Consider the following 20,096-nt stretch of genomic DNA (forward strand, 5'->3'; position numbering starts at 1 on the left):
TTATGAAAAGCAACACTAATATAAGAAGATAGGTTTGAACAAGATACAGAGATAAGAGTTTAGAGGAATGGAAAAAAAAAAACAGCAAAAAGAGAGCAGGAAATAGATCAAATATGCTTGTGGGTGAACATTCTTGAAAAAGGACAAAGAACAGGAAGTGCTGATCTTCATTTGCTTTAATTGCTCCATGTACAATAATGCACAGCCTTTTCAGATCGATGTAAAGAAACAGAAGAAAAGTAGGCAATTGTAATGTCCCTAAGATGATAATGCTTTTTTCTAAGTAATTCTCTTCAAGCTAATAATATAGTATCAGTCTCTTCTCTGCTGTCATCATTTCCTTCATTTCAATCCAAAAAGATTCCAATTCTGGAATCATGTTCTGTTATTGCTTTGTCCCTCAGTCAAAATCTACTGGGTTCTTATCATGTGTTAACTTCTATAGAAATGACAAAAACACAATTCTTGACCACTAAGAGCTACTAATCTTTTGAAAGATAGACATGTAAATCATGAGACAATCCAATCATTGCCACAAATGCAATACAAAAACCAATTCCTAGTTTACTGGAAACTGGAGACATATGATGAATAGATATTTAAAATTAACATGAGATGAAATTAGAAAGAATACCTAAGAAGCCAGGTATCCAAGAAAAAATTGATAAAAAAAGAACTCCATAAAGGATAACAGAAGCATTAGTAACTGGCTGAAGACATAAACAACCAGAGGGCCTGAACTACTTTTCTTATCATTCTCACAGAAAGAAAACAATAATAATAAAACCAAATGGCAGGTCACCAAGTCAAATATGAAAATTGCCAATAAAAAGCAATACAACAGACATATTAGGAAAAAAAACTTTGCTTTGGGTGTGAATCATAGACTCTTGTGATCACTGAAGCCTGTAATATAGCCCTAGTATATTTCAGCAACTTACTATTCCATACTATCAGATTTAGAAAAATGACAAGTGGAATGCTTAGTCTGTCCGAGCTATTTCATAAATTAATTCCAAATATTAAACCAAAGAAAACTACTGCAACATATAAGGAAGCATACAAGCATACAAGTGACAAAACTTGTACTGGTGCTATAGTTTTATAATCAGTGTCTCATTGGTTCATTAATTAAAGAAAATAGCCTGTAATATATATCTTTCTGTAGACCAAAAGCTTACTAAAATTTTTGGACTAGAGCTTATCATCAGATTAAACACTTTTTGTAGACATGGATTCTCACTGATTGGTACAACCAGCCAGGTTCTCAATTCCTTGATTTACTTTTGCTAAATTAGGTCCATAGATATACTCAACCAATGCAGACACAGCTACTTGCATATTAAAGTAGGCAGCAAAATAATGAAGGGTATATGTACTTTAACAACTAAAATAATGCAAAATATTAACATTTATTGTAACCGGAATAAGTGATGAGCCATGCTATTCTAAAATAAAGAATAACTGTGTCAACAAACACACTGTGCACCTATGCATAAACATATACTCTTATTTTTTTATTTGGGAAACAGTCTTTCTTCCATTTCAGGCACCAGACATTGGAGCAAATTATTTTCTAATCATAGAAATCATCTCACTCATTCCCTTGATTTCATGAGAAAACATTTTAAATCATGACAAACAGATAAGAATTATCTTGTTTTAATATATGTCTAAAATGTTTCCTTCTCAGTTACTTATTTCCATATTAAAACCCACCACACTACAACATTAATCTTTGCCTACATAGAAAGCAGAATATTGTCTAATTTGGTCAATTTTAGTTAATTCAAAAAAACAAATCATTGCTGAGGTGGAGCATCCACACTTTGGGAACTGCCCCTTCTCTCCAGTGCATTTTCTTCAAGAAATTTTCCACAGGACATGATTCCACCATTGATCACTATTATTTGATCCAGGAATGGATCTGGGTAACATATTGAATCAGCGACAATCAAATTACTCCTGATCAATTGAAATTTGAAAGCCAGAAATAGTGTCAGAAGTCATCAAAGATGAATCAGATTACTGTCTGTTCTCCGTAGGGAAGAATCACAAACATTTTCTGTTAAGGCCCCAAAGATTTCCTGTAGCTTGGTTTTTCAGCTCCCTGGAATGTTGCTTTTGTAAGTGCAAGATGCATCATTTTAAACAAATATCCTTCCAATAAATTTCCTTATTCTCTTAACATTGTCAAAACACTGTAATCAACTCAATTTAAATAATAAAACATTGCTTCTGGTTTGTCCTATTTTTATTTGGCATGGTTATAGTTATCTAAATAAGCATTTTTATCCTTTCTGCCTACCATAAGGATAAAAAATTGCTGGCCTCCACTCCTAGGTAAAGGTTTTTTTTGTGTGTGTGTGTTTTTTTTTTTTCCTGTCTAAATAATAGTTTCTTTCCCTAAATTAATTACTTTACTTACCTTTAAGTTTCCCTTTTTTATAATAGCCTTATTGAAATCTAGTTCACATACCATATAATTGACCCGGTAATAGTGCACAGTTCAATGATTTTTAATATATTCACAGAAATGTGCAAATACCACTAGTCAATTTTAGAACATTTTCATCACCTCAAAAACAAGCCCTGTACCTTTTAGTTATAACCATCCTTCAGTCCTATCCCCCATCCCTAAGCAACCACTAATTTACTTTTGGTTTCTATATGTGGCAACCCATGGCCTAAGCAAAACAAGCCTGCAGATCTTTGGTGCACAGCAGTCTGCATGGCCTAGCCAGCTAAATGTTTAACTTATTGTCTTTGTAAGCCAGTGAGGAGAAAAAGGGTAAATTGACCTTAAAATATAACTTTATGGGAAGCAGGCAGGCAGGGAGAGGCTCTTAGTCTCACAAAAAGAGCAAAATGTAATTGTTCAAGTGTTATTCTAGTCCTTCCTATAGCACCCCTCAGATCAGAGTGACCTGTTTTTGCATCTATGCTCCCCCCCACCCTTAGGAATGTCTTTGTCTTAAACCCTTATAAAAGATCTCCTGTCCTCTTTGCATTGCGCAGTCACTTCCCTGTGAATGTGATGCCCACCTGGCCTGAGAGAGCCATCATGATCTCTCCATGACTTCTCACCCCATAAGTAAGCCCTGAGTAAAAGTTCATGTATCAGAAAATGCTTGTTGTCTTCTTTGGCCTCTGGACTGGCATGGCCCTCTTGCGCTGTGACAATTGGCAGAGCCAGCCTGGAGAATCAAATAGCTGCCAGCTGGAGACTAAGGAGATCCCGGGCACTGATGACATGAACTTGGGGAGGGGAAAGGAGAAGGCCCCAGGTGGAATACTGGGGAAGCCTGTGACATCTAGGTGGGAAGGGCTGCCCACCCTCCCAGTGGAGTGGATGTCTATGTGGGGAGGGGTGGCTACCCTCCTAGATGAGTGGAATCTGCCGAGGGAGTATGGAAATGTTTATAACTCTCTGGTTGGACAAATAGCCATCCTGTATCAGGCCACAGGACCACTGGGGATTCAGAAAGAAAAAAAGGGCCTCCAGATTGTGGCTGTGGTGGGCTGGCCATTGTTAGAGGCTGTATGCACCACTACTGAGGAAGCTTTAGCAGCTAAGGTGGCTGTAAGGCACCCTGGAGGTAAATCAAAGCTAGAAAAAGATATGAGGCTAGCACAAGCAGAAATGAAAGATGCTCTGGATAAAAGTTTAGAAATACTGGCGTACCAGCACACTAGAGTAAGAGGGCATAAGCTGCCCAAAGGGCAAGTTAAGTGTATCCTGGCTTCCCCTGACTGGGACCATAAAGTGTGGAACCCTGTTGATTCCTCACCAGAAGATGATGAGCCCCTGTCTGACTGGGAAATTGATACTAAGGAAAGTAGGTGTACTCAACCTCTGATCCAACAAAGGGTTAAAGCAGAGGAAGTTCAGCACCCTGATCCCCCATGGAGGGAAGAGGGCAAAGCAGTGGCAGCAGCTTCTAATCAAAAGGAGTTTTCCTTGGCCAAACTAAGAGATATTAGCAACCAATATCGACAAAAAACCTAGGGAGCCGTTAGTAAACTGGTTGCTCCTGTTTACCTTTGTGTTAAACCTTGCTAACATGTTATTTCGAATATTTTTAGATTTTTTCCAGTCAACCTGTGTTAGGCTTCACATGGGAAAACAACAATGGACATTTGCTGTGCTTCCCCAAGGATACCTTCAAATGTGGAAACCTCCAGAAGAGCCTGACTACTCTGTCAAGTTCTTGGGTATTGTCTGGTTGGGTAAAACTAAGGCTATTCCTTCAGCTGTTGTTAAAATGCAAAGTTATCCCACATCGCTTACTTCTGAACAGTTGATGGCTTTTCTTGGTTTGTTAAGTTATTAGAAAGTTTTTATACTCTATTTAGTACAAATTTTAAAACCTTTGTATACCCTAATTAGAAAAGGAAAAGTGTGGGAATGAGATTTTTCCACAGCAGGCTGTGTTTAAAAAGACTAAGTGAACTATTATGCAAGTACAGATTTTAAGGGGGGTGGACCCTGATATACCCTGTGATTTGGGTGTGGCCAGTGCCAATATTGGCTTTGGGTGGGGTTTGTGGCAAAGGCAACAAGCTGAATGTGTACCTGTTAGATTCTAGTCCCAACTATGGAAGGGCATAGAACTCAGATATAGCCCTTTAAAAGAGCAATTATGCACAGTTTGTAATCCTCTGTTGTGAGTGTTGAAGGTCTATCTCAGATGCCCAGTAACCTTACAGAAGACCATACCCATACAGGTATGCAGATATGGAACACTATAAATAAGCCCCACTTGGGGAGTGCTCAGGTGAGCACACTGACAAAAAATGGAAAGTCAACCTGCTACAATGTGGCATCTTTGACAATGGCTCTTTAAAAACAGACATGCATGAAATTTTAGGACCGGCCTCCTATGTGAAAGAGCAGCATGCCCTGTTTCCTGTTGATCCTCCTGAGGTGGCTCCTCCCATGCCCACCATTGATGGACAAGGAAATACACCTGATTCTGTGTGGATTGGCACATGGGCAACCTGCTAGCTGGGCAGCTGTGACTGTCCAGCCCAGTACTGACACTATCTGATGGGAAGACATCTGGACTGCCTGCCACAAATGTAAGGTAACCATTTTTCATGTCTCTGCCCACAATGCTGATTCATTACCAGGTAACATAGAAGTGGATGCCCTAGCAAAATTCCACAGCCTAACAAACACCAACAATACATGAAATGGCTGAATGGCTATCTGGAAGACTGGACACCGAGGACACCAGATACCTGTCACCTGGTGGCAAGTAAACTATCTTGGCCCCCTTCCTCTGTCCAAAGGGACAAAATATGCTTTCACTGCCATGGATACAGCTGAACACTTAAAGGATGTACTCAAGGACTGTATCAGCATTAACTTCAAATAAAGGGGCCGGCTGCCTTCAAGCCACAATGGGGCTTGTGCCTGTGCCACAAACACTAGAAATTGAGGAAAATAAGATCAATTGGCTCTGGTTCTGGCCCATGCAGCAATGCTGGTTGAGAATCCTAAGCCCATGGTTATTAGAATTACATAGGAAACTAACTGTAGATCTGACACTGAAGGGCTCTCTGCAGGGGGAGAAAACATGGTATTTAAAACCCCCTCACCTGGAACCCTTCTATCTACTATTAAGACTCAATTTATATATACTGTTAAACCACTCAGCTGTCCAATTTAATGCTCACATTTGTCCATTCTTGTTTAAAAAAATGTGTTACTATTTCAATAATGCATTGACTAAAATGTTTTCAGTATTTAGCCTTCTAACAAGTGTAATGCTATTGGCAATAATGTGTTGTGAAATGCTTAAGAATAACTTCCAGAATTATTTTGATGACTTGAATGTAGAGGGTATGAAGGATGTTTTTGTTTTTGTTTTTGTATTAATTGAGGGAGAGGAAGTTGTTTTGTCCTAAATGACTTGTATCCAAATAAAAAAAAAAAGGGGATATGGAACAAAACCTGAATGATTATAGAAAGTTGCAGAAAGTTGGTGGAAAGGGAAATTTATTTCTGTGGTCAAGGTTGAAAAATGGTAAAAACTAGATATAGAATAAAGCAGAATGCCTGGTAGTTTTATCCTTTAGCTATTTTAACCCAGGCAGTACTTGTGCTAAATGGTAGAGCTCATTAACTTGGCCATAGCACTGCTCGATAATGGGTTTATTATCTCTCTGCACCAGTATATTATTACTATGTTGTTTATTATATTGTTGTGAATTATGGATGTAAAGTCTGTCCTATGGTCAATGCAAACTGTTGTGCAGGGGTGGATTTTGGCAACCCATGGCCTGAGCAAAACAGGCCTGCAGATCTTTGGTGCACAGCAGTCTGCATGGCCTAGCTAGCTAAATGTTTAACCTATTGTCTTTGTAAGCCAGTGAAGAGAAAAAGGGTAAATTGACCTTAAAATGTAACTTTATGGGAAGCAGGCAGGCAGGGAGAGGCTCTTAGTCTCACAAAAAGAGCAAAATGTAATTGTTCAAGTGTTATTCTAGTCTTCCTATACGGCCCCTCAGGTCAGAGTGACCTGTTTTTGCATCTATGCTCCCCCCACCCTTAGGAATGTCTTTGTCTTAAACCCACATAAAAGGCCTTCTGTCCTCTTTGCATTGCGTGGTCACTTCCCTGTGAATGTGATGCCCACCCGGCCTGAGAGAGCCATTGTGATCTCACCACAACTTCTCACCCCATAAGTAAGCCCTGAATAAAAGTTCATGTATCAGAAAATGCTCATTGTCTTCTTTGGCCTCTGGACTGGCATGGCCCTCTTGGGCTGCGACACTATAGATTTCCAGTTTCTGACATTAAGTGTGAATGGAATCATATAATTTATGTTTTATGACTGGCTTCTTTCACTTAGCATAATGTTTTCAAGGTTCACATATGTTGTAGCATGTATGAGTATTTCATTTATTTTTATGGACAAACGATATTTCCCTATATGGATATTTCACTATTACTTAAAAAATGTGGGAGTTGATAAACATTTTTGTTGTTTAAACCTTTTTCCTGTTATGAAAATGCTGCTTTAAACACTGTGTACAAGTTTTGTTTGAGCATATGTTTTCACTTCTCTTGGTTTTTTACTTAGGAGTGTGATTGCTGGGTCATATGGTAACTCTATTGTTTAATAGTTTGAGGAACTGCCAGCCATCTTTCAAAATAACAGAACCATTTTACATTCTCACCAGCAGTGTATGAGGGTTCTGATTTCTCCACATCCTCCTCAACCCTTGTTGCTATCTGTTTTGGTTTGGATATATTACATCCCTCCAAAAGACATATTTTAATCCAATCTTGTGGGATTAGGTTGTTTCCATGAAGATGTGACTCATCCATCTGTATGTGATAATTTTGATTAGATTATTTCCATGGAAGTGTGGCCCCACTCATTCAGCATGGGTCTTGATTATTTTATTGGAGTACTTTCAAAAGAGCCACACAAGCCCAGACACTGGCTGAGGCTTTGGAGATGCTAGCCCAGAATTTGCTCCAGAGAAGCTAAGAGAGATAGAGACATTTTGGAGAAAGCCATCCTGAAACCAGAACCCTGGAGCAGATACCAGCCACATGCCTTCCCAGCTGACAGAGGTTTTCCTGACGCTGATGACCATTCTTCACTGAAGGTACCCTATTGTTGATGCCTTTGTTTGGACACTTTTATGGCCTTAGGACTGTAATTTTGTAACCAAATAAACCCCCTTTATAAAAGCCAATCCATTTCTGGTGTTTTCCATAACAGCATCATTAGCAAATGAGAACACTATCTGATTTTTTTATTCTAACCATCCTAGTGGGCATGAAGTGATATATCATTATGGTTTTGACTTGCATTTCCCTACTGAATGATGTAAAGCATCTTTTCATGTGCTTATTGGTCATTTTTGTATCTTCCTTGTCTATTTTGATCCTTTGCCCGTTTTAATTAGGTTTTAATTGGATGGTCTTTTTATTATTGAATTGTTTAAGTTCATTATGAATTCTGGATAGAAGTCCCTTACCAGATATATGATTTGCAAATGTTTCCTTCCATTGTGTGGGTGTCTTTTCACTTTTTTGATCCTTTTTTGTCCTTTAAAGCACCAAAGTTCTTAATTTTGGTAAAGGCAAATTTATCTATTTTTTTCTTTTGTTGCTTGTGCTTTTGTGTCATATCTAAGAATCATTCACCAAATTCAAATCCCCTATATTTTCTTTTAAGAGTTTATAATTTCACCTTTAATATTTAGGTCTTTGATCTATTTTGAATTATTTTTTTTTTGTATGTCATGAGATAGGGTTTCAACTTCATTCTTTTGCATACAGGCATTCAAATCTGCCAGAACCATTTGTCGATAAGACTATTCTTTGTCTCCTGACAAAAATCAGTTGACCATAGATGTGTGGGTTTATCTCTGGACTCTCTGTTCTATACCAATGATCCATATGCCTTTTCTTGCTCCTGCACCACACCACATTTATAACTATAGCTTCTGGTAAATTTTGAAATTGGGATATGTGAATCCTCCTACTTCCTTTTCTTTTTCAAAATTGTTTTGGTTTTTCTGGGTCTGCTTCCCATGGAGCTCAACCTGCAAGAAGCACCCAGAAAAAAAGCATTAGGATTTTTTTTTTTAAAGATGAATTTAAGTAAAGAAATGCATTGTAGCAATAATAGTTATTTTAACTTTTTAGCTTTTGTAGGTGCAACGTGCATCATTCTAAATATTTCATTGCTAATGCTAAATGCTTTATATACTGATATTAAGTACTTTCTTGCATTACTTTTTATCTTTTGTATGTGTATTATGATAACCACTTTACTTGCATTATTTTACTTAGTCCCTATACAAACGTTGTGAAGTAGGCATCATTATTTATGATCATTTACAGAAAAGGAAACTTAGCCTTAGAAAGTTTCAGTAATTTGTGCAAGGTCACATTGTCAGTAAATGTCAAAGCCACTCAGCCTAAGCCTAATCAGTTTAACTGCAATCCAACTCCCTTAACCACTTTGATATACACTGTCTCAAAATTCAAATCAGAAGCTATGATCTACATTTCAGAAATGAAACAATAACATGCATATTGCCTGTGCCACATTTTTCCTTTCCTAAGTTGTTGCCTTGAATACCCGGGGTTGATTAGAGTTCTATATTCATCAGCATCTGGCCAGTGCTAAGAGATACTTGGTAATGAGTTTTTATGCTAGTTGGTCTATCATTTTGGTCCTTCAGCACTTCAAATACTTGGCAATGACTATATTTTGTACCACACAATCTAATGTGTTGAGGTATCATGTATGGTCCTCTTCACAGAGTTAAAATCTTTAGAGACAGAGAACATTTGTAGAAGGCAGATAAGTAATTGACTAATAGTGGGAGGACAGATTAATCAAGTCAATCATTGCATGGATAATTTGATGCTCACATTTAAGTGAAAACATACAAAATTTTCTTGTTGCCATTTTCAAATACTAATCAAGCTCATTTTGAAAGGATCAAGATAAAATATATAAGGTTTATAATTCTGGGTAATTTAATCAAGATTTAAGCAATAGGCTTGAACTCAAATAATCTTTCATGTTTCTTTGATATATCTTCCAATTAAAAGATAATTAACTTAGACTGTACATCAATTATACAGAAATCCAGAGTCTTAGTGCTTTGGGTTTATTTGAAACAAATATATCTAAACTTTATGGGTGTCCTTTTAATATGCAAAATTTTAATATTACCTTAGAACAACTGCTGGTGTTAAAAGCAAAATTATTATTCCAAAAGAGACATTAAGGTAACATTTGTTTTGCTAAATAACATTAGTAGTAATTTCTCAATATTCAAGTTTATTTTATTTAAACTGGTCAATACATTTTAACAGATGTACAAAATAAACTCAACATTTCCAGTTATATTTTTTAGAGCTATAATCAGACAATGATTCTTAAATAATAAAATACTGGTCTGTTCAGATTTTCTACCTTGAGCCTGGTTATTATAGATCCTGGATAATAGATTTCCTGCCTTATTAAATTATTTTAGCAATTAGAATGGGATATATATTTAGTTACTTTCATTTGGAAGTTAATGATATATCATTTCAGGTTATCAGTATTGAGAGACGGTACTTGCAATGTGATCAAATATATCATCTATCAGGTGCAATCATCAAGCTATACAAGCCATGAAATTGAAGTAAATTTGTCTTCTGAAATAGAAAAAAATATATAAGACAATTCTGATGTATGTTACTTATTTGTACAAGCATATGTTCAATGTAGAGAATGTAGTTAATTCTAAGAGTTTCTACATACTTCAGCGCAAGCTAATCTTTGTTCACCCTATCAAAAAAGCTGAAGCTGTGATAAATGAGTCTACAAAAACTTACTTAGTTAATGATTTTAACTTAGCTATAAGAAATGCATAGACATTAGGTTGTCTTGGATGTATCATCTAGGTAATACCTTGGAATAAGTGTACTTGAAGCATGCGAACATTTCTCAATGCATCCAACTCAGATATACACAGAGTTTGGGAACACTCCAAGATTACCAATATACTACAAAGAATTAACTATAAGAGGTTAAATAACTTCCCCAGTGTCTTATGACTAATGAATATCAGGGCAAGGACTCAAAGCTCATGTGTCTTCCAAACTGTGGAATTTGTGTTTGAGGCTTTTTGCTTTAAGTTTAACCAATTATTGTTAATTGTAAGAAAATTCAAATTGTAGAATAGAGAGGCACAAATGAATTGAATTGTTCAAAGAATTTGATGACTTCATTTGGGAAACCATAGCCATTCACTTGGCTTAGCAAATCATTTGGGCTAAATTTGCAGGTGCCCTTCAGTCAATCTCAAAACCTAGAGACATGGAAGTAAGTTCCAGACAAAGAATGAAGGTGGCTTTCACAAGATTAGTCAGATTTGTCAGGGGCAATCATAGTTGCAAAATAAAGACATGCTTTAATGACCAGAAAGTGCACTAAATCCATATATGCTATGGAACAAGACATTATAAATCTAACATTTGTTAATATTGATCCCTTATGATGTGATAAAGTGCTGTATATGCATTATCATATATAAAACCCTGATAACATCTGCAGGAGTTACATACTGTTGTATTTTTATCATCATAGATGAGGTAACTAAAGGTAAGAGAGATGAAATATAAAAAAACACAAAAATATGTAAATATTTGCGCTGACCCATCTAATTTCTAAGAAAAATGATTCTTTTGCTTCCCCAAGATACTTCACAAAATGCTTGGCTCAGCTTTGTTCTGCTGAGTTAAGTGGCAGGGTACAGTCTGAGGAGTAGAATTGGGAAAGCAAAAAGAAGGTCAAATTACTTTACATGAGATCAGAGAAACAGATGGGCCATTAAAGAATAAATTTCGGAAAGTTCAAGAGAAGAGAGCTGCAGCCGTTTGAAAAGGAACTCCATTGAGAAACATATGGAAGCAGTCAAAGGAGTGGAAGCTTTACCAAAAGGGAAGAAATATTTTAAAAGGACTTTTAGGATGTTTTGTAATGTAACATCTCATATTGTCTCCCAAATATTATGGGAAAGACCTATAATATTCTTCAATACTTTGCAGTAAGGTAGCATATTAGGATCTCCATTTTTATATTAATTAATTTGAAGAGATTTTGTGTAAAGAGAGTCCAATGGTTCAAATACCCTGTCCAATGTCAATTTCATGAGGAAATTACTCGAGTTCACACAATTATCAAGTAGCAGACCTGAGATTCTACTCATTGTCTGTTTACTTCCAGTCCCTACCATTAACCACCTCACTTCTTGAGTTCAATCCAGAGCTGACACCGGGATGGACTCTCTCAAGGATCCCATAGTTTGCATTTGCATTTCACTCCTCTATGCTATAGGGGATAGCTCCCTTTTTCTTTAAAGAAAATGTTCTGCCCATGAGACTAGGCAGTTCAGAACACAAATACCCATTAACACAACCCACCTCACCACAAGATTTACTGAATTATTAAATTGTCTACTTGTGGTAGGGGGCAGTCCAAACATGACCTGCCACCTTCCCCTGGGACCTACAAATAAATCCTGTGCTCAGGACCAAGTCTGTCAGCCTGGCAGAATAAATAAACCCCTAGTAGATTATTGGACTGCCAGTATATTCCTTTCCCTATTGTCCTAAGCATATGTAAACTTTCACTGCAGAGAGTTTGAATCTGGTGGGCATGTTTTATGACATCCAGCTCACACCCTGATAGTATATTTGTCCCTAGCAGGAAGAAGCAGAGTTCCTCTACTGCTGCAGCATAGGAATACAAGGGTGGGATGCTGTGTGTAGAGTATCTGTCGGCCATGATTGAGACCACTGGCTGTGGGGAACAGATGCTCACTAGTGAAGCTGACCTTGCTCTGTCTCTTTTCTATGTTAGTAAATGTCTTTCCATTAGAACCTGGATGAGTCTGTGCTTTTGCTGGCAACCCCAACTCCTCTATTAGAGTGGGTTGGCATCTCTTTAGGTGTCTGTTCTGATTGACACTACTACTTGAAAAATCTTTTATACTTCTTGCAGCTTTTCCAAAACTACAGATACTAGAAAACAGTTTCACTACCTGGGATAGGACTTTTGCAATAGGTGATGGGGATGCCCCTTTCTCAGCCCCTAGCTCTCAAGGGGAAGAAATTCCAAAAATGGGTAGACAAAATAATACAAAAGATAGCCAAAACAATTTCAGGACAAAAATAGGAAGATGTTTGTGCTTGTTTGAATTAGGTACCCCACAAAAGCCATGTTTTTTAAATCCAATCTTGTGGTTGAAGACTTATTGTGGGTGGGATCTTTTGATTAGCTCATTTCCATGGAGATATGACCCCACCCATTCAAGGTGGGTCTTAATTAGTTCAAGGTAGTCCTTAAGAGAGCTCAGGGGCCAACACAGACCCAGATGCTTGGAGATGCAGATAGAAAGACATTTGCAGTTGTGAAGCTAAGAGGTGAAATCCAGAGTTTTCCCTGGAGAAGCTAAGAGAGGACCCCCAGATGTTTGGACAGAAACACCCTTGAAGAAATAAGCAGAAGGATCCAGAGAAGCTAAAAAGAATCCCAGAGACATTTTGGAGAAAGCCATTTTGAAACTGGAGCCCTAGAGAGAAGGACCAGCAGACGTTACCATGTGCCTTCCCGGGTGACAGCAGAAACTCAGATACTACTGGCCTGTCTTTGGTGAAGGTCTCCTCTTGTTGATGCCTTAGTTTGGAAACTTTTATGACCTTAGAACTATAAATTTGTAACCTAATATACCACCTTTATAAAAGCCTATCCGTTTCTGGTATTTTGCATTCCAGCTGCTTTAGCAAACCAGAACAATGTTAAATGTATGTATGTGCAAAAAGCTGCACCAGAAAGGCAAGTGAACTTTAGGAACCATTGGAGAGTCATTAATAGGTGAGCACAGTTTTCAACAATAATCAGGGTTTGCCATGAAGAAGGGTTCTCAATATATTAGAGGCAGAAAGATAAATAAGTACAAAGAAAGACACTTGCATAAGTTGTAACATTTCTGAAGACTGATAATAAACAATTTCTTTTTCTCTGTTGATAATCTTTTGGTTTGAACACTGGATTTTAGCTAAGGTCATTTAATTTAGTTGTGCTAGACTATTAAAGTTCTCAAACTAAGAGAACTTGACATGATTCCTTCTAAAATCAATTTCCTTTAGAAGTAAGCCTCTTAAAATTTCCATTAGTAAAAATGATATCATCTAATGCTAGTTTACACACAGCTTCCTTTAACAGCTGGAGAATGCAGGAGGATGACTCCTCAGAGCCCTTTGGCTTTGTTTTGGCCCACCAAAACAGAAGTTTATGATCACATAGTATTTTCTTACTGAACTACCCTTCTCAATTTTGCTATTTCTACATATATTTCAAAAATTAAAATAAAATGTGCTTTCATTAACCTTTTTGAAGCTTCTCTGAAAAACATACAGTGTAACTCCAGAAGCACATAAAATTTATTTTCTCCCCTCCCCACTATCAACTGGTATCTAGTAAATTGCCTTGCAAAAAGCAGGCACTCAATAAATGCACTTTTTTTTTTTAGTTGCAAAATGTTTGTGATAACCATTCCTTATGGTCCTTTGAGAGCAAAAAAAGAAATCATGCTAGTGCTGGCTTGTATATATTATGTCCCTCAGAAAAAGCCATATTCTTTAATGCAATCTTATGGGTGCAGATGTATTAGTGTTGATTAGGTTGGAACCTTCTGATTGAGTGTTTCCATGGAGATATGACTCAATCAACTGTCAGTGAAACATTTCATTGGATAATTTCCATGGAGGTTTTATCTTGCCCAGTCAGTGTGGGTGTTAATTGGATCACTGGAGTCACATAAAGGAGTTCACAGACAGAAGAAACTGAGAGCAGCTATGAGTGACATTTTGAAGAGCAACTGAGAGTGAAGTTTTTTGAAGAGGAGCTGCAGCTAAGAGAGGTAAAAATGCCCCAAGAACAACATTTTGGAGAATGCCATTTTGAAACAGAACCTGGGAGCAAGCAGATGCCAGCCACATGCCTTCCCAGCTAAGAGAGGTTTTTGGATGTCATCAGCCATCCTTCAATGAAGGCACCCTATTGTTGATGCCTTACCTTGGACACTTAATGGCCTTATGACTGTAACTTTGTAATCAAATAAACCCCATTTATAAAAACCAATCCATTTCTGGTGTTTTACATAATGGCAGCATTAGCAAACCAGAACAGTGCCTCTAAAGTTATCTTAAGAATAATGAGTCTTCCCAGTCAGACCATGATTTGCATTTGAACCAACCAGAGAGTAGGAGAAGGAAAGTTTTCTCATTTCCATGTCCAGAAAGATGCATCCCTTTTAGTCTCCTGAAGTCAGAGGATGAAATCATAGTCAATATATTTAGCAGATGAACTATTAGGTGCATTTTTCTTTGTCTATACACATGAATAGAATACATGGAACTACTGTTTGTTTTCTCCTTCTTGGGAAAAATATAGGATAGAGAGGTATTTTGTTTGTTTGTTTTTACTTCTTTTTGATCAATCTGTTTCTTGCTATCACCAGCATAAGAAGTACCATTTGTATAAGCACAAATTATATAAAGTTGTGGGATGAGGGAGAGTGTGGGTATTGGAGTTTAGCAGGAATAACAAGTTTTGGAAAATCCATCATATTGCTCTCAATGAAGAAACAAACTGCATAGCAAAGGAGTTTAGAAATACAAGAGTCTAGCCTGCCCTGAAGGGAAAAGAGGTGAACTAAGTTCCACCTTCTGGAGGGGGGAGCATCTATATGTGTTATTTGAGATTCTTCTGTTAGGAAATCTGTGTTTTCTCCCTCATTTATTTAATCATTCAATCACTTACTTATATATCAGGATGTATTAATGTATATTATTTTTTACTTTGAATTATAATCAAATACAATGTGATTTATTATTTACTGTTCTAAGCTAATTCTAGTTTTAGCCATTGGGACTCTTTCACATTGGCTGCCTATGTCCTTTTGACACCTGTACTTCATTTTTTTTTAACACTTCCTTACTTTCTGGTATTACAAGACACTCCAGATTCATTGTTTATTTTTCCTGCCCTGATCCTAGAATTGAGTTCCTTAAAGTAATATTTTCAGGGGTCTGAGCTCAATCCCCTCAGAAACTGTGGTCTCCTATTAGGCTGAGGTCACCTAGAAAAGCAAAGATTTTGTCTCAATGAATTTAAAGTCAGATCATACATGCACTAATCCAAGATTAATTCAAAGATTTCATCACACTAATATCACCATATCATGTCTAATCTTTTCCTAGTTTAATAACTCATGTCTCATGAGAACCAGTTGTATCAGTCAGGTTCTAGAAGGAAAACTTTTTCTCACTTAAACTGGTAATTTGAAGAAATTCTGATGAAGGGAATATTTACAAAGGGTGGGCATGTTTTAATGATACATAATGCAGTACCCTAGGGCTAGTAAAAGCAGAAAGCTATAATTTCTAGACTTTTAAGGGGTAAAAGGGTGTGATTAACATAACTTGACAAAACACAATAGTCATATGTAGAAAGACTTATGAGATGACAGATGCAGCCAAACTAATACAGTCAACTCATTCTTCTTTACTTAGTCTCCTTCCATCTTCAGATCTCCTACTGGGAACTTCCAGTGGCTGAACCCCAAAGAAGACTGTAAAAGGGAGGTATATATATGTCAACTTCCTATGGCTCTAAAAAGGGTGGAGAGGCGGGGCAAGATGGCAGACTGGTGAGCTGTATGTTTTAGTTACTCCTCCAGGAAAGTAGGTAAAAAGCCAGGAACTGCATGGACTGGACACCACAGAGCAATCTGTCTTTGGGCATACTTCATACAACACTCATGAAAACGTGGAACTGCTGAGATCAGCGAAATCTGTAAGTTTTTGCGGCCAGGGGACCCGCGCCCCTCCCTGCCAGGCTCAGTCCCGGGGGAGGAGGGGCTGTCAGCTCCAGGAAGGAGAAGGGAGAATTGCAGTGGCTGCTCTTATCGGAAACTCATTCTACTGATTCAAACTCCAACCATAGATAGACTGAGACCAGACACCAGAGACTCTGAGAGCAGCCAGCCCAGCAGAGAGGAGACAGGCATAGAAAAAAAACAACACGAAAAACTCCAAAATAAAAGCAGAGGATTTTTGGAGTTCTGGTGAACACAGAAAGGGGAAGGGAGGAGATCAGGCCTTGAGGCGCATATGCAAATCCCGAAGCAAGGCTGATCTCTCTGCCCTGTGCACCTTTCCTTAATGGCCCAGGTTGCTTTGTCTATTAGCATTTCAATAACCCATTAGATCTCTGAGGAGGGCAGTTTTTTTTTTGTTTTTTTTTTTTTAAATCCTTTTTGCTTTTTCTAAAACAATTACTCTAAGAAGCTCAATACAGAAAGCTTCAAAGAATTGAAATTTGGGCACGTCAAGTCAAGAGCAGAACTAAGAGAGCTCTGAGACAAAAGGCAATAATCCAGTGGCTGAGAAAATTCACTAAACAACACAACTTCCCAAGAAAAGGGGGGTGTCCGCTCACAGCCACCATCCTGGTGGACAGGAAACACTCCTGCCCATTGCCAGCCCCATAGCCCAGAGCAGCCCCAGACAACCCAGTGTGACGGAAGTGCTTCAAATAACAGGCACACACCACAAAACTGGGCGTGGACATTAGCCTTCCCTGCAATCTCAGCTGAATGTCCCAGAGCTGGGAAGGGGGAGCAGTGTGAATTAACAGAGCCTCATTAAGCCATCATTTGAGCAGACTGGGAGCCTCCCAACACAGCCCAGCAGCCCAGAACTGCCCTGGGGGGACGGCACTCACCTGTGACATAGCACAGTCATCCCTCAACAGAGGACCCGGGGTGCACAGCCTGGAAGAGGGGCCCACTTGCAAGTCTCAGGAGCCATACGCCAATACCAAAGACTTGTGGGTCAGTGGCAGAGACAAACTGTGGCAGGACTGAACTGAAGGATTAGACTATTGCAGTAGCTTTAAAACTCTAGGATCATCAGGGAGATTTGATTGTTAGGGCCCCCCCCCTCCCCGACTGCCCAGAAACACGCCCCACATACAGGGCAGGCAACACCAACTACACATGCAAGCTTGGTACACCAATTGGGCCCCACAAGACTCACTCCCCCACTCACCAAAAAGGCTAAGCAGGGGAGAACTGGCTTGTGGAGAACAGGTGGCTCGTGGACGCCACCTGCTGGTTAGTTAGAGAAAGTGTACTCCACGAAGCTGTAGATCTGATAAATTAGAGATAAGGACTTCAACTGGTCTACAAACCCTAAAAGAACCCTATCAAGTTCAGCAAATGCCACGAGGCCAAAAACAACTGAAAATTATAAAGCATATGAAAAAACCAGACGATATGGATAACCCAAGCCCAAGCACCCAAATCAAAAGACCAGAAGAGACACACCTAGAGCAGCTACTCAAAGAACTAAAGATGAACAATGAGACCATAGTACGGGATATGAAGGAAATCAAGAAGACCCTAGAAGAGCATAAAGAAGACATTGCAAGACTAAATAAAAAAATGGATGATCTTATGGAAATTAAAGAAACTGTTGACCAAATTAAAAAGATTCTGGACACTCATAGTACAAGACTAGAGGAAGTTGAACAACGAATCAGTGACCTGGAAGATGACAGAATGGAAAATGAAAGCATAAAAGAAAGAATGGGGAAAAAAATTGAAAAACTCGAAATGGACCTCAGGGATATGATAGATAATATGAAACGTCCGAATATAAGACTCATTGGTGTCCCAGAAGGGGAAGAAAAGGGTAAAGGTCTAGGAAGAGTATTCAAAGAAATTGTTGGGGAAAACTTCCCAAATCTTCTAAACAACATAAATACACAAATCATAAATGCTCAGCGAACTCCAAATAGAATAAATCCAAAAAAACCCACTCCGAGACATATACTGATCACACTGTCAAACATAGAAGAGAAGGAGCAAGTTCTGAAAGCAGCAAGAGAAAAGCAATTCACCACATACAAAGGAAACAGCATAAGACTAAGTAGTGACTACTCAGCAGCCACCATGGAGGCGAGAAGGCAGTGGCATGATATATTTAAAATTCTGAGTGAGAGGAATTTCCAGCCAAGAATACTTTATCCAGCAAAGCTCTCCTTCAAATTTGAGGGAGAGCTTAAATTTTTCACAGACAAAGAAATGCTGAGAGAATTTGCTAACAAGAGACCTGCCCTACTGGAGATACTAAAGGGAGCCCTACAGACAGAGAAACAAAGACAGGACAGAGAGACTTGGAGAAAGGTTCAGTACTAAAGAGATTCGGTATGGGTACAATAAAGGATATTAATAGAGAGAGGGAAAAATATGGCAAACATAATCCAAAGGATAAGATGGCCGATTCAAGAAATGCCTTCACGGTTTTAACGTTGAATGTAAATGGATTAAACTCCCCAATTAAAAGATATAGATTCGCAGAATGGATCAAAAAAAATGAACCATCAATATGTTGCATACAAGAGACTCATCTTAGACACAGGGACACAAAGAAACTGAAAGTGAAAGGATGGAAAAAAATATTTCATGCAAGCTACAGCCAAAAGAAAGCAGGTGTAGCAATATTAATCTCAGATAAAATAGACTTCAAATGCAGGGATGTTTTGAGAGACAAAGAAGGCCACTACATACTAATAAAAGGGGCAATTCAGCAAGAAGAAATAACAATCGTAAATGTCTATGCACCCAATCAAGGTGCCACAAAATACATGAGAGAAACATTGGCAAAACTAAAGGAAGCAATTGATGTTTCCACAATAATTGTGGGAGACTTCAACACATCACTCTCTCCTATAGATAGATCAACCAGACAGAAGACCAATAAGGAAATTGAAAACCTAAACAATCTGATAAATGAATTAGATTTAACAGACATATACAGGACATTACATCCCAAATCACCAGGATACACATACTTTTCTAGTGCTCACGGAACTTTCTCCAGAATAGATCATATGCTGGGACATAAAACAAGCCTCAATAAATTTAAAAAGATTGAAATTATTCAAAGCACATTCTCTGACCACAATGGAATACAATTAGAAGTCAATAACCATCAGAGACTTAGAAAATTCACAAATACCTGGAGGTTAAACAACACACTCCTAAACAATCAGTGGGTTAAAGAAGAAATAGCAAGAGAAATTGCTAAATATATAGAGACGAATGAAAATGAGAACACAACATACCAAAACCTATGGGATGCAGCAAAAGCAGTGCTAAGGGGGAAATTTATAGCACTAAATGCATATATTAAAAAGGAAGAAAGAGCCAAAATCAAAGAACTAATGGATCAACTGAAGAAGCTAGAAAATGAACAGCAAACCAATCCTAAACCAAGTACAAGAAAAGAAATAACAAGGATTAAAGCAGAAATAAATGACATAGAGAACAAAAAAACAATAGAAAGGATAAATATCACCAAAAGTTGGTTCTTTGAGAAGATCAACAAGATTGACAAGCCCCTAGCTAGACTGACAAAATCAAAAAGAGAGAAGACCCATATAAACAAAATAATGAATGAAAAAGGTGACATAACTGCAGATCCTGAAGAA

This window comes from Choloepus didactylus, chromosome 2, assembly GCF_015220235.1.
Source record: "Choloepus didactylus isolate mChoDid1 chromosome 2, mChoDid1.pri, whole genome shotgun sequence".
Lineage (NCBI taxonomy): Eukaryota > Metazoa > Chordata > Mammalia > Pilosa > Megalonychidae > Choloepus > Choloepus didactylus.